Source organism: Podarcis raffonei, chromosome 2 (assembly GCF_027172205.1).
Source record: "Podarcis raffonei isolate rPodRaf1 chromosome 2, rPodRaf1.pri, whole genome shotgun sequence".
NCBI lineage: Eukaryota > Metazoa > Chordata > Lepidosauria > Squamata > Lacertidae > Podarcis > Podarcis raffonei.
Window position 1 is genome coordinate 1,781,079 of NC_070603.1, and position 12,433 is coordinate 1,793,511.

The following is a 12,433-nucleotide window of genomic DNA, read 5'->3' on the forward strand; positions in this document are numbered from 1 at the left end:
CAAGACCCATTGGCCCCTAGAAGTTGATTCCTATGCTCTGAATCACTATTTGTCACATACCAGTTTAAATGCAGGAGCTCTCTCAGAAGGGAAAAACAGTTAGCAATCTTAGGCAGGCTAAGAAAACTATGAGGGTTCATTTGGGTATTGTGTAAAACATCATACAATGGAGTGACTTTATCCAGCACATCAGAATTTGGGCAGAGGCATTGACCAAGCCACACAGAAAATTTCATTATTATGGAGAGTCAGTGTGGTGCGGGTGGTGCTGTGGTCTAAACCACTGAGCCTCTTGGGCTTGCTGATCAGAAGGTTGGCGATTCTAATCCCCGCCATGGGGTGAGCTCCCGTTGCTCTGTCCCAGCTCCTGCCAACCTAGCAGTTCAAAAGCATGCCAGTGCAATTAGATAAATAGGTACTGCTCCAGCGGGAAGGTAAACGGTGTTTCTGTGCGCTCTGGCTCTTGTCACAGTCCTCCGTGCACCAGTAGCGGTTTAGTCCTGCTGGCCACATGACCCAGAAAACTGTCTGTGGACAAACGCCGGCTCCCTCAGCCTGAAAGCGAGATGAGCAGCGCAACCCCATAGTAGCCTTTGACTGGACTTAACTGTCCAGGGGTCCTGGTCCTTTACCTTATCTTTAGTGCTGAGTGCACTGAAGTAGGACAACAGAGACTGGGGTTCAAATCTTCTTGTAACCATGAAGGCTTTGGACCAAACACTGTCTCTCAGCCTAACCTACCTCAAAAGGTTATTGTGAAGGTAAGAGGGAGAGAACCATGTGCCCTTTTCTTAGTTTAATATTCAAAATATAAAACAGATTGTATAGTGACAGTGATGTGGACCTACCTTCAACCTACTTTTGTAGAAACCCATCATTCCAGCAGGTGCAGGCAGACGGTGACTATTCAAGGCAAATGCAGCCCACTAGTCATGAATGGTGGCTCTGGGACTGGATCAGCTTCTTGGTGTTTGTTCTAGCAGGCACAACATCTGGCAGGATGTGAGCTATGTTAAATTGGTTGGTAACCAGTTGTGCTGCTCAAGCAATTAAGCAGAATTTTGGAAGGGGTGGGAACTGTGAGAACACAAATATTTCATATCTCAGTGATGGTTCACTGTGTCTTGAGAATTTCAGGATTGTAGCCAATAGCTTGACTGGCTTGTCCGAGCCTTTCTCTTTTTTATCCTTACAACAATTAAGATTTTATGCTGTGAATTGGCATGTGGTTTTGGGATGAAGAACATTATACAAATTTGGAGGAGGAGGAGGAGGAGACATCAGTTAGTTCTAGAATGGATAAGCTTTGGTTCTCCAGAGATTTCTGGATTACAACTCCCATCATGTTTGACCATTGGCCAGTGGCATAGTGTGTGTTGCCAGAGCCCAGGGCAGGGCATGTGTTGCACCCCGTTGGACTGGGCAGCTGAGGGGGATGCATGCGCCAGGGGGATGTGCCTGGAGAGAGTGAATGGAGTCTACCTCCCAACAGGCTCCTCTACTGCTGCCTCCATTCACCTGAGCACTAGACCAACCTGCCTGCTGCCACACCTCAGCTGCTAGGGGTCCATGGCTGTCAGCGAGGTGCCTGATTATGCCCCCTCAAAAATGTGCACCTGGGGCCATGGCCTCCTTGCCCCCCCCCCTATGCTGCACCTCTGTTATTGGCCATGCAAGCTGTGGGAGTTGTGGTTAAACATCTGAAGGACTATTGGTGATCTCTGGTCTGCTCCCTGCAACCTGCTTGTTTCCGTATGAGTAGCAAAAGCAATACACACGCATTGGCTTTCTGTTTTCCATCCATAATCCTGAAGCTGCAGAGTTGTGAGTTTCATCTTTTTTATATTTTAAGTACAGCTCCCTCTTTCAGTTACCTAAGAGTTGTGCATTAGAGTAGAGGTGGTGAACTGACAGCCTGCAGGCCCAAACTCCCCCCTCCAATACTTTTTTTTTGCTAACCTGCCAACTCCTTGCTATATCTGGCAGGCAGCAGTGGCATCAGCATCACCAGCAGAATCAGCAGCAGCACTGGCAGCATCAACAGCAACATTGCTGCTAATAACCAAATTAAAACTGTCAGCAGTGGCTGTGAGTGTTCAGCACTTCCACCGCTCTGGGTGTTTTCACCATTCTTTCCAGGAGTGCACTTGGGGAACTCAGAGAAGGCAGGCAGAGCGCGTTGGAGCAGATCTACTCTAACGATTCACAAAAAGTGCTAGCAATTCCCACATTTGAGGAGGTGTACAAAATTCAGATGAGTCAGAAGGCTGATGCTCTAAGGACAAAACACAAAACAGATACATCAATCATTTCCCCCCACAAAATATTTCTGCTGCACTAATCTAGACTCTGGCAGCCAATGACAGTTGGATTCCTGTGCCATGGATAAAGTCATTCAAATTAAGCAGATGTGCATATTTTATTATTATCATTTTATATACAGTTCATTTAGTCCTTGTTCTGTTTCACTGTTTCTTGCAGCTTCTTCTGGTTTCTGTTAAGACATAAGCAATGTGCAGTGAGCTAAACTTGGTGCTGAGGCCAACCCCATAATAGCAACTGGAAAACTTAGCAGTAGACATTGCCCACACAGGGGCCCCATCTGCACTATGCATTTAATGCAGTGCTGCACCACTTTAAACAGTCATGGCTTCCCTTAAAGAATCCTGGAAACTGTAGTTTGTTAAGGGTGCTCAGAGTTATTAGAAACCCTTGTCCCCCCCCTCACAGATTCCCAGAGTGGTTTAACAGTCAATCCTTCTTCCCAGTGAACTCTGAGATTGTCATGGGGTCAACACATCAGCAGAGCCAATCCAATGCAGCTCCTGCTGGAGCATTTCCACTGCAACAACCTTGCTGCCACATTGTCCCTTCCCCTCTCCATCCCAGGATGCAGGAAGATATTGGCTAGAGGGAGGTCAGGTACCTTGCATTGTCCACTGGTGGACTTCAGGAAAACTGACTGTTTGAAATTTAGAACACTGGTAGTTTGTTGTTTGATTCTACACATTCATTTTAATATGTATTTGTTTCAGATTAAGTCAAAAGACATTGTACAACACTGTAGGGAGAGGGCTCATGATCCTGCTGTAATGTCGTACAATTGGGGTTGAGATGGGAGGCCTCTTGAGACACTCTGCCATTAGGCCTGGTGAGGCAGCAGGTTCTGGTGGGCAGGGTCAGGATGCCCTGGACTCTTTCTCCTAAGGCCTCCCTGGCCCTTTCCTCCTGGGAGGACTAAGTGCCCCTGGTTGCCTCATGTGTTGTAGAGGACACTCTCCCAAACTGTCACCAGTGTGGAACTAACATTCAGGGGCCAGTCTGTTCGGCTTCTGTATGTGGAATGGGAGGGGGCACCATCTTGTCCTTTGCCTCCCAGGAAGCAAAACGTCTGGCCCAGGCAAGAGAGAGCACTACATGTTGTTGTTGTTTTGTTCAGTTCAGCTGTCTGGCCACTGGAGGACAGTGTGCCACTTCCGAAACCATCAAAACTCTAATTGAGGAGTGAATCTTCTTGTCCTCCAAGGCAAAAGGCTCAACCAACTGCAATGGCCCATCATGTTTCAGTAAATGCTGCTCAAGCTCATCCTCCCCAAGGTACCAGCATTGACATCATCTGGGTGGGCACAGGCAGAGCTGTACATGCATTTAAAACATGTGACCCAAAGCCACTCAAATGACATGCCCAGAAGGATGCGACCTGCATAAGTCATGCAAATTTGCACCATTTGTTCTGTTTTTTTCCAGAAGACAACTGCTATACAGAGCACTTAAACCTTCCTACTTCTCTTAGAATCATAGAATCATAGAATCATAGAGTTGGAAGAGACCACAAGGGCCATCGAGTCCAACCCCCTGCCAAGCAGGAAACACCATCAGAGCACTCCTGACATATGGTTGTCAAGCCTCTGCTTAAAGACCTCCAAAGAAGGAGACTCCACCACACTCCTTGGCAGCAAATTCCACTGTCAAACAGCTCTTACTGTCAGGAAGTTCTTCCTAATGTTTAGGTGGAATCTTCTTTCTTGTAGTTTGGATCCATTGCTCCGTGTCCGCTTCTCTGGAGCAGCAGAAAACAACCTTTCTCCCTCCTCTATGTGACATCCTTTTATATATTTGAACATGGCTATCATATCACCCCTTAACCTCCTCTTCTCCAGGCTAAACATGCCCAGCTCCCTTAGCCGTTCCTCATAAGGCATCGTTTCCAGGCCTTTGACCATTTTGGTTGCCCTCCTCTGGACACGTTCCAGTTTGTCAATGTCCTTCTTGAACTGTGGTGCCCAGAACTGGACACAGTACTCCAGGTGAGGTCTGACCAGAGCAGAATACAGTGGCACTATTACTTCCCTTGATCTAGATGCTATACTCCTATTGATGCAGCCCAGAATTGCATTGGCTTTTTTAGCTGCCGCGTCACACTGTTGGCTCATGTCAAGTTTGTGGTCAACCAAGACTCTTCTCCCTATGAAATCCATACTTGCAGCCAACATGAGGTCTAGAAACTTGCTTTTTTACAAACAACACAACCTTAGCATACCCTCCAAGTGTCCTGATTTTCCAGGGACAGTCCTGAAATTACAGAAGATGTCTCAGTTTATCATTTGATCCCAGAATGTCCCGGTTTTCCTTTTTCCTCCCCTCCCCATCTCAGAGAACAATTAAAAGTGGTGCGGGTGGGTGGGAGTCCTGTTTATCCTGAAAATAAAATCCCTGCACCCAATGAAGGAAATGGTAAATCTGGCATACGAAGCCCTTCTTGTAATTTTGAAGGAAAAGGTCACCAGTACAGTTTAAATCCATGAAATACAATGCTTCAGCAGCAAGCCATTTTTAATGAGTATTTATTCCTTTTTTAAAAAAGAAGCCTTACACTCTTTATTCAGAAGTAAGTCCCACAGTATTCAATGGAGCTTCCTCCCAGGTAACTGGGTAAAGACTGGGCAGCCTTACACTGCAATTCTAAGCATTTTACTCAGAACTTAATCCCACTGAGTTCAATAGGATTTCTTCTATCGTGTGTTCCTGAGCTTCCTCACAGTTTCCATTACTGCTACTATATCCCGCCTTTTCCCCTCACAGGGACTCAAGGCAGCTTAAGGCTTAATTTTTATTTTATTCTATTTATCTGTGGAAGGTGTTATACACAGTTCCTTCCCTCAGACATTTTTTCTTTACAACAATCCTGCAAGGACAACCTGTCATTGACTCAAGGTGATTGATATCTATGTGTACATGTGTGCATGATGTCTATGTGTGGGGCGAGATCAAGCGCGGGAGAAGCTTCCTGATGCAGAAGAGGATGTCCCTATTTTCACCAGAGAAATGTTGGAAGGTATGCCTTAGTTATTTAGGATGTTGTATGCTGTGCCCATTATAAAGTTCTACAAGCATATAGAATTGTAGAGGATCTATGAATAAAACACAAGTGAAGTGGAACATAGATCATGTCCTAGGAATTGCTAGAGCTAGCAGGCCTGGCACCCTGTCATCCCAACAGAAAAGCCCTTGGTCTACTCAGAAGTAAGCCCCACTGCGTTCAAGTGGGCTTACTCCACTTGGATTTCCAAGGGTATCTGTGTTTTGGTTCTTGTGTTATTTTGGAACATGTGGATTTGAAAGGGCTGTGCGTTTGATAGAGCTTTAAATGTGAACTGACTCAAATCTCTCTCCTCCCAACATCCCACCCCGCGGGATCCTTGGCTCGAGATCTCCTGCCCCTTTCTCTCCCATTTTAATTTTTCTCTCTCTTTAAATTTGCTTACAGGACAGCTGGGCACTGGGCACATCTCTGTTGCCTCTTGCTATTCCTCATAGACCATGGGGCAAAGTAGCAAGCAGGCAGTGCTGGGAGTCCTCAGACACCTGCCCTCTACTTTTGCCCAGAGACATCCTTAAATTAGCATATGCAAAATGGATGAAAATTTGTGCCACAGGCCTGCACCCCTGGGTCCTTTTTTACCACCTAGCAACACCCCTGGTTCTCTGAAGAGTCTTTAATTAGAAAATGGGAAGTGGAAGCCACTGATCTCGTAACAACAGCTCTGTGTGGCCCTGCCTCTTTCCCAAGCAGTTGCAGTGGAAGGGGGAGAGGCCTTCTCAGGGTTCGTTTCCTTCTGAAGTCTGGAGTCTCATGGCAGTTTTGTTTTACTTTACCATTATTATTTTATTTGGGCTTCAGTAAAGATCTCTTTTCCCCTCCCTTATTTCTTATGGGGGCAGTGTTACTGTTGGTGGAACAATTCACAGCCAAGACAGAGGAAAGGAAGAGACTGAAGATTTAATGTAGATGGTCTGCAAAGTGTCTGACTCAGTGCTTCCTTTGTAACTTCTGAACAACAAACCTGAATAATCCTTCCACTCCAGGTCAGATTTATTCCCGGTTTAAGAATATGTGTAGTGCTTAGATTATTGGAGAGGGGGGTTATTAACGGAATCCTGCAACTCTCAACTCCCTCTATTTTTGCCAAAAAAAACTCCTCTCATATCTTTGTAAAAACAGCAGCTTTCTAAACTTGCCAGCCCACTCTGCCCCTCCTTAAGATTTGAGGGTTGAATAAGTCAAACAATTAAAACCACAGGGCTGAGTTTGTGTCACAATTCTGTGCAAGTGGAGAAAAGGTGCAGCAACAGAATCCAGCCTCCTGGCACATCAGCTTTCATGCAAAGGTGTGGGTGGATTTTTAAAAAATGGGGAAAGTTTCTAGTCCTTATGGTTTCACTGATATGCTTGAGAGCACATGGACAGTACCTGGCAGAATCTCGGAAGCCTTTTGAATCCTATTTGCTGATCAGAAAAAAGGAATGCCACAGAAACAATTGGTGTCCATGGATGACATGCTATAGAGGAAGTGCAAGGGGGTCCCTTCCCTCACTTCTCAATGTGATTGTCCTGCTGTCATCTTCTTCCACAGTCACTACTGAGCTAGATGGACCAATGGTCTGATGTGGGAGAAGATAGCTCCATGAACAGAGAGGCAGTTGGGGAGACGGAGAGCTGGGAAAGGAGCTGAGGGCATTGAAGCTGACCAGGTCAGAGGAGAGAGGCTGTCAAAGACCTTTCTGTGTATTGCCTGCACTGTTGCTGGTGGGAGTGGAGCACATGGTGGAGCAGAGGCACCCTCATGGAGCCAGTGGTACATAAGAAGACAAGAAGAGCCCTGCTGGATTAGGCCAAAGGTCCATCTAGTCCAGCATATGTTTCTGACAGTGGCCAGCCAGATCCCTACAGGAAACCACAAAGGAGGACCTGAGAGCAACAGTCACTCTCCCCTCCTGCAGTTTCCAGCAACTGGCACTCAGAAGCACACAGCAGAGCCATCAAGATCCAGGTGTCCTTTCCCTCCTTATCCTCCATGATGGGACTAGGAAGGGTTGGGGTTAAGGACATGCCTTTATACTGCCTTGGCCACTGCCTTGGCTTGCCAACGTTCTGCCCCAGGCCTGTTCAGGAGAGCATCTCCTCTACTCTGCCCCTGCTAGTTAGAGACAAGCCCCAGTGGCGGAGGAAGAGGAGTGTGGGGGGAGTGCACCGCCCCCAACAGCATGGTCCTGGCAGGGTGCCATCGTGGCTGTCCCCCCCTGCGCTGGGCGCCCCACCCCCAGGATGTACACCAGCCCCCACTTCTCCTGCTCTCTGCCCCCATCCCCGGTGCCAGAGCATGAAGCTCCGCCACTGCCAAGCCCCACCATGTTTGAAGGGACAGGAAAGGATGCAAAGGTCTGGAGCCTGAATCTCAGTCTCTTCAACAAAATGGTTCAACCGGCACCAACAACAGAGGTCTGGGGTCCCAGAACAAACAGGAGGGGCTCCAAATGCAGCAGAACTGACTTCCCACCCACCCGCCAGGGTAAGACCATTCTGCCCAGTCTAAAATTATTGAGCTATGCCACTGTGAAGACTCCCTAGAAGTGGTCAACCTGAAGATGGGTTTGCACACTAGAGGAGAGGACAGGAAGATGCAAGGACTCTCTCCCTCCCTTTCCATCTCCTGTCCCAGCTGCTTCTTGGAGGGCTCATCCACACTGCTGCTTTTCCAGTGCAAAGAAAACACAGAGCCCAGCTCAGAAGCGGCCTGGAGCTTCTGCCCTGCATCACTTCTGAAGCAGGTTCTCAGGACGCAGCAGCAGCCGCATCCCCCAAGCTGAACAGAGCACACCTCATCTGAGGGTTCATCCAGGCTTCCTTTGGTGCCATGCTTTTCAGGCTCTGTGTCCAAGCAGTTACAATATACAGTGGTACCTTGGGTTAAGTACTTAATTCGTTCCAGAGGTCCGTTCTTAACCTGAAACTGTTCTTAACCTGAAGCACCACTTTAGCTAATGGGGCCTCCCGCTGCTGCTGCTCCACCAGAGCACGATTTCTGTTCTCATCCTGAAGCAAAGTTCTTAACCCGAACAACTATTTCTGGGTTAGCGGAGTCTGTTACCTGAAGTGTAACCCGAGGTTCCACTGTAGTCTGCTTGGGAAAGGGATCTTAGCACTATGAGTGATCATAAGCTTTCCAGTCCTTGCCAAAGAGCCCGGGGTTCAGTCCCTGCTATTCTCAGGTGTGTTTTCAAAAGGGTCTCAGGTAGATGGTGATATGAACAATCTCTGCTTAAGATCCTCGTGGAGAGCCTCTGCAAGACAGAACAGGCAAGATGGGTTGAATGGACAAATAGCCTGATAAAGTATAAATTGTTAGGGCCCTGTGCCAGAGGACTCTGGAACATATTTTACTCCAGTACAGCAGGTGCGGGGACCTGTGGCCCTCTAGATGTGGCTAAACTAAAACTCCCAGCACCCCTAAGCATTGGGCCATGCTGGCTGGGGCTGATGGGAGTTGGAGTACAACATCTGGGAGACCCACAGGTCCGTCCCGTCATCGTCGTCCCCCCGATCCTTGCTTCAGGTCACAGCTTCTCAAATGCTGTGGTATTGAGCCTTCCAAAACCTTAGGGAATTGACTTTTGACCCTCGGCTTTCCTTATATGCACTAGCTACAGTACAGAGGTTTCTGTGAGGGCTTAGCACACATTCCCAGGTAGCCATCTTGAGATGTTCCTTCTTCAGCCAAGGCTTGCCTGTGGTGCAGCTCTACTTTAATCACAAAGAGCTCTTCTCCGCCAAGCTCGTAAGGTAAACATGAGGAGGAATCAGCTGATAAGACTACCCCCCCCTAAAAAAAATGGAACAAGTACAGAAACAAAGATAAAGGCAGAGAGACTCGGTAAATTGACCTCAAAAACACAGCTCCTGGATATCTGCTTGTGTCCGCCGTCTGTCAGGCGCACAGCCTCCCCATCTTGCACGTCCACATGCAGATTTTGAAGAGGTCCCAAAGGGTCCTGGTTCCTTATCTGCAGAAGCAAAGCTTTCCTCACCCTCTGTGATTAAGGAGACATTCAACTGTCTTCCAACCGCTGTGATAAAAAGAAGGTGGAGTGTTGGTGGGTGGGGTGAGGCAAGCAGGCCGAGAACATGGCTTGGCAGAAATAAATCCCTCCCTTGCCTTTTTAGATATGATGGATCAGCAGGGATGGATGAAGTGTTTCCATCAGAGGGTGAGTTTGCACGTTGCCTGCTTTCATCCCTCAACAGCTATGATATTTTTGTCAATTAAAAATCAATCAATCAGTTGACTTGCTGATTTGAAAGAGTAGGAGTAAGATCCTGGCACACTGGGAAGGAAGTTCCACAGCTGTGGCAGCAGATCTGATAGGTCATGTGTCTCTTAGATCTGTCTGCCTGACATTGTATGTCACTTTCCATAACATGTTGTTCATTGGGCATAAAACAGAGAAGAGGTATCTGCACCCTATTAGATGCTGCTCAACTACAACTCCCATCATGGTCTGTAGACTTGCTGGTCAGGGACTGATGGGAGCTGAGGCTGCCATCATTATATTTCAAATTTATGAAGTGCTTCACAGCCTGAAGCCATTAAAGCAGGGGCCAACAAGATAAAAATGAAATACAGTCGTACCTTGGTTGTCAAATGCCTTGGTACTCAGACATTTTGGCTCCCAAATGCTGCAAACCCAGAAGTGAGTGTTCTGGTTTGTGAACTTTTTTGGAAGCTGAATGTCTGATGTGGCTTCCACGGCTTGTGATTGAGTTCAGGAAGATCCTGCAGCCAATCGGAAGACGCACCTTGGTGTTCGAACCATTCCGGGAGTCGAACGGACTCCCAGAAGAGATTAAGTTTGACAACCAAGTCAGAAACCCCCCCCCCAACAAACTCTAAACACAATAAAGCCATCTGTATGAAGTCTAAAAACAAGGAAACTATTTATATGGGTGTAAAATCAATATCCCATAAATAAATGGGCCACATGTCATGAAAAGCTTTCTTAAAAAAGTCTTCAAGTAAATGCCTAAACATCCTGATGCAAGACGCCTGTCTAATTGCAGCTGGTAATTGTTTCCGAACTTGGAGACCGGCAACATCTGGAGTGCCACAGGTCCTCCCCTCCTGGCATAAAGACTTCCACAACTATTACAGTTTAGCTCTCAAATGTTACATGCCTGTCACTCATCCCAGGGCCTTGCACTCAGTAGCCAGAACTCTGGAGTCCTGGAAGGCGGGAGTAAGTTTTCTTCGTAATGGACAAGAGGGTCAAATGGAGCTTGCAGAGTCAGTCTCACCAGGCAGCTGCCACGGCCCATTGCTTTGGAAGGGGCCCCTGCTGCTGACCGCTTGGATCCTGTAATTCCTGTCCCTGCTCCTCCTGCCACTTGCTCACCCACTCCGAGCGCCAGAAAGCCGTGGGCATGAGCAGAAGGATCAGCAGCTGCTCCTGCAAACTTGCTCATCTGCCTTTTCCCTAGGGGCGGTTGGTGGCAGACTTTGGGCTCTCAGATTTCAGTGGCACCTTGTGCGATGCTAAAATTCGGAGCCCTCCTCCACTCACACTCCATTCTACAGCACTGCAGCATTGCAGCTGGGGCAGCCACAGTGGTCGTGCTACCCTAAAACTGCACAGTGGTGGGGCTTAGGACCAGAGGGAGATTGCAGTATGCCTGAGGGAGCCAGCCCTCCCTCTGGGCTTGGTTACATGCAAAAATGGTTCTTACTGATGATCTGGTTTATAACAACAGAGGCCAGGTAGGAGCTGCAGCTTACTGGTGGAGTATGTGTGTTCCCTGGTCAGAGCCGAGCTGAGCATTTCTAGGTGACGTAATGGCCCAATCCTCATGCATTCAAAAAGACGACTTTCTCAGATGTGTGCATTGGGATGTCCCACTGTTTCACCCTGAGGTTCCCAGTGGCCGTATCAGAGCAGGACTTTGGAGCAGAGATCTGGGGGACTCCTGAGTAGAACGAGTAAGAGCGCCCTGGAAAACACCATTTAACATGTCCCCTTCATAAGGCCAGGAAGTCCAGAGTCTAAAATCACTGCACATACCCCACTCTGAAGGCGGGACCTTTTCATCTCTGGATTGAACATGGGGACATAGGAAACTGGCTTATTCCAAATCAGACAGCTGGTTCACCTAGCTCAGTATTGTCTACACTGACTGGCAGCTGTTCTCCATAGTTTCAGGCAGGAAGACTCTCACAGCCCTACCTGGAGATGCCGGAGATTGAACCTGGGACCTTCATGCAAAGCTGCTGCTCTGCTGCTGAGCTACTGCCCTTGCCCAGGGAACCTCTGCTTCCTGTCAGGCTTCATCTGCAGCTCAGGCAGGCTTATGGTGCTTCTGGAAAGAGGGAGTGATGCTGCAGATTATGAAGCAGAGCTGGGATGAGCCCCAAGATCAGGCCGTGGGAAAGTGCACGGGGATTTGCAATGTTTGTGATTAACTAATCCAACTCAGAGCATGACTAGAAACCAGATCCTCTGGGCCTTGTGGGCAATTGGGTATCATCCTGGCCTTGCGAAGTGAGCTGCAGACCACAGGCGGCTGTAAGCCATCGACACACCCAGACGTGAGCCAAGATAGAAATATGTGCACACACAAACACACGCATTTCAAGAGGACTGTGTCAGTGAACACACAAACTTGAGCGTGTGATATGACCACACACACAATGCACTTCCACTTACTTCCCTGTTTAGGGAAGTTTTTAATATTTAATGCTGTATTGTTTTTAACACTTGATTGGAAGCCGCCCAGAGTGGCTGGGGAAACTCAGCCAGGTGGGCAGGATATAAATAATAAGTTGTTGTTGTTGTTATTTTATTTATTTTACTTACATCTTGCCTTTCCTCTAAGGAACAACACCTGGGGGGCATCAAGCTTCCTCACCCTGGCATACATGGCTCTCCTCCCCTCTTTTATCATCACAGCAGCCCTGTGAGGTAGGTTAGACTGGGAGTGCAGCAGGCCCAAGGTCACCCAGTGAGCTTCATGATGGAGTGAGGATTTGAATCTGGGTCTCGTCATCTTCAAAGGATCGCAAGTAGCTGGGCTGGCAAAGGTTGATAATCCTAGGAAAGGTCAGTG

The 12,433-nt window shown here is 47.9% G+C and overlaps 1 long non-coding RNA gene across 1 annotated transcript; it reads right to left on the reverse strand.

Moving 5' to 3' along the window:
- Positions 1–8,441: 8,441 nt before the first annotated feature.
- On the reverse strand, positions 8,442–11,821 carry LOC128404206 (uncharacterized). The gene is made up of 3 exons (XR_008328077.1): positions 11,554–11,821; positions 9,223–9,405; positions 8,442–8,622 (listed from the first exon to the last, which is right to left on the reverse strand). It is a non-coding gene; the product is annotated as an uncharacterized LOC128404206 (long non-coding RNA).
- Between the last annotated feature and the right edge of the window lie 612 nt (positions 11,822–12,433).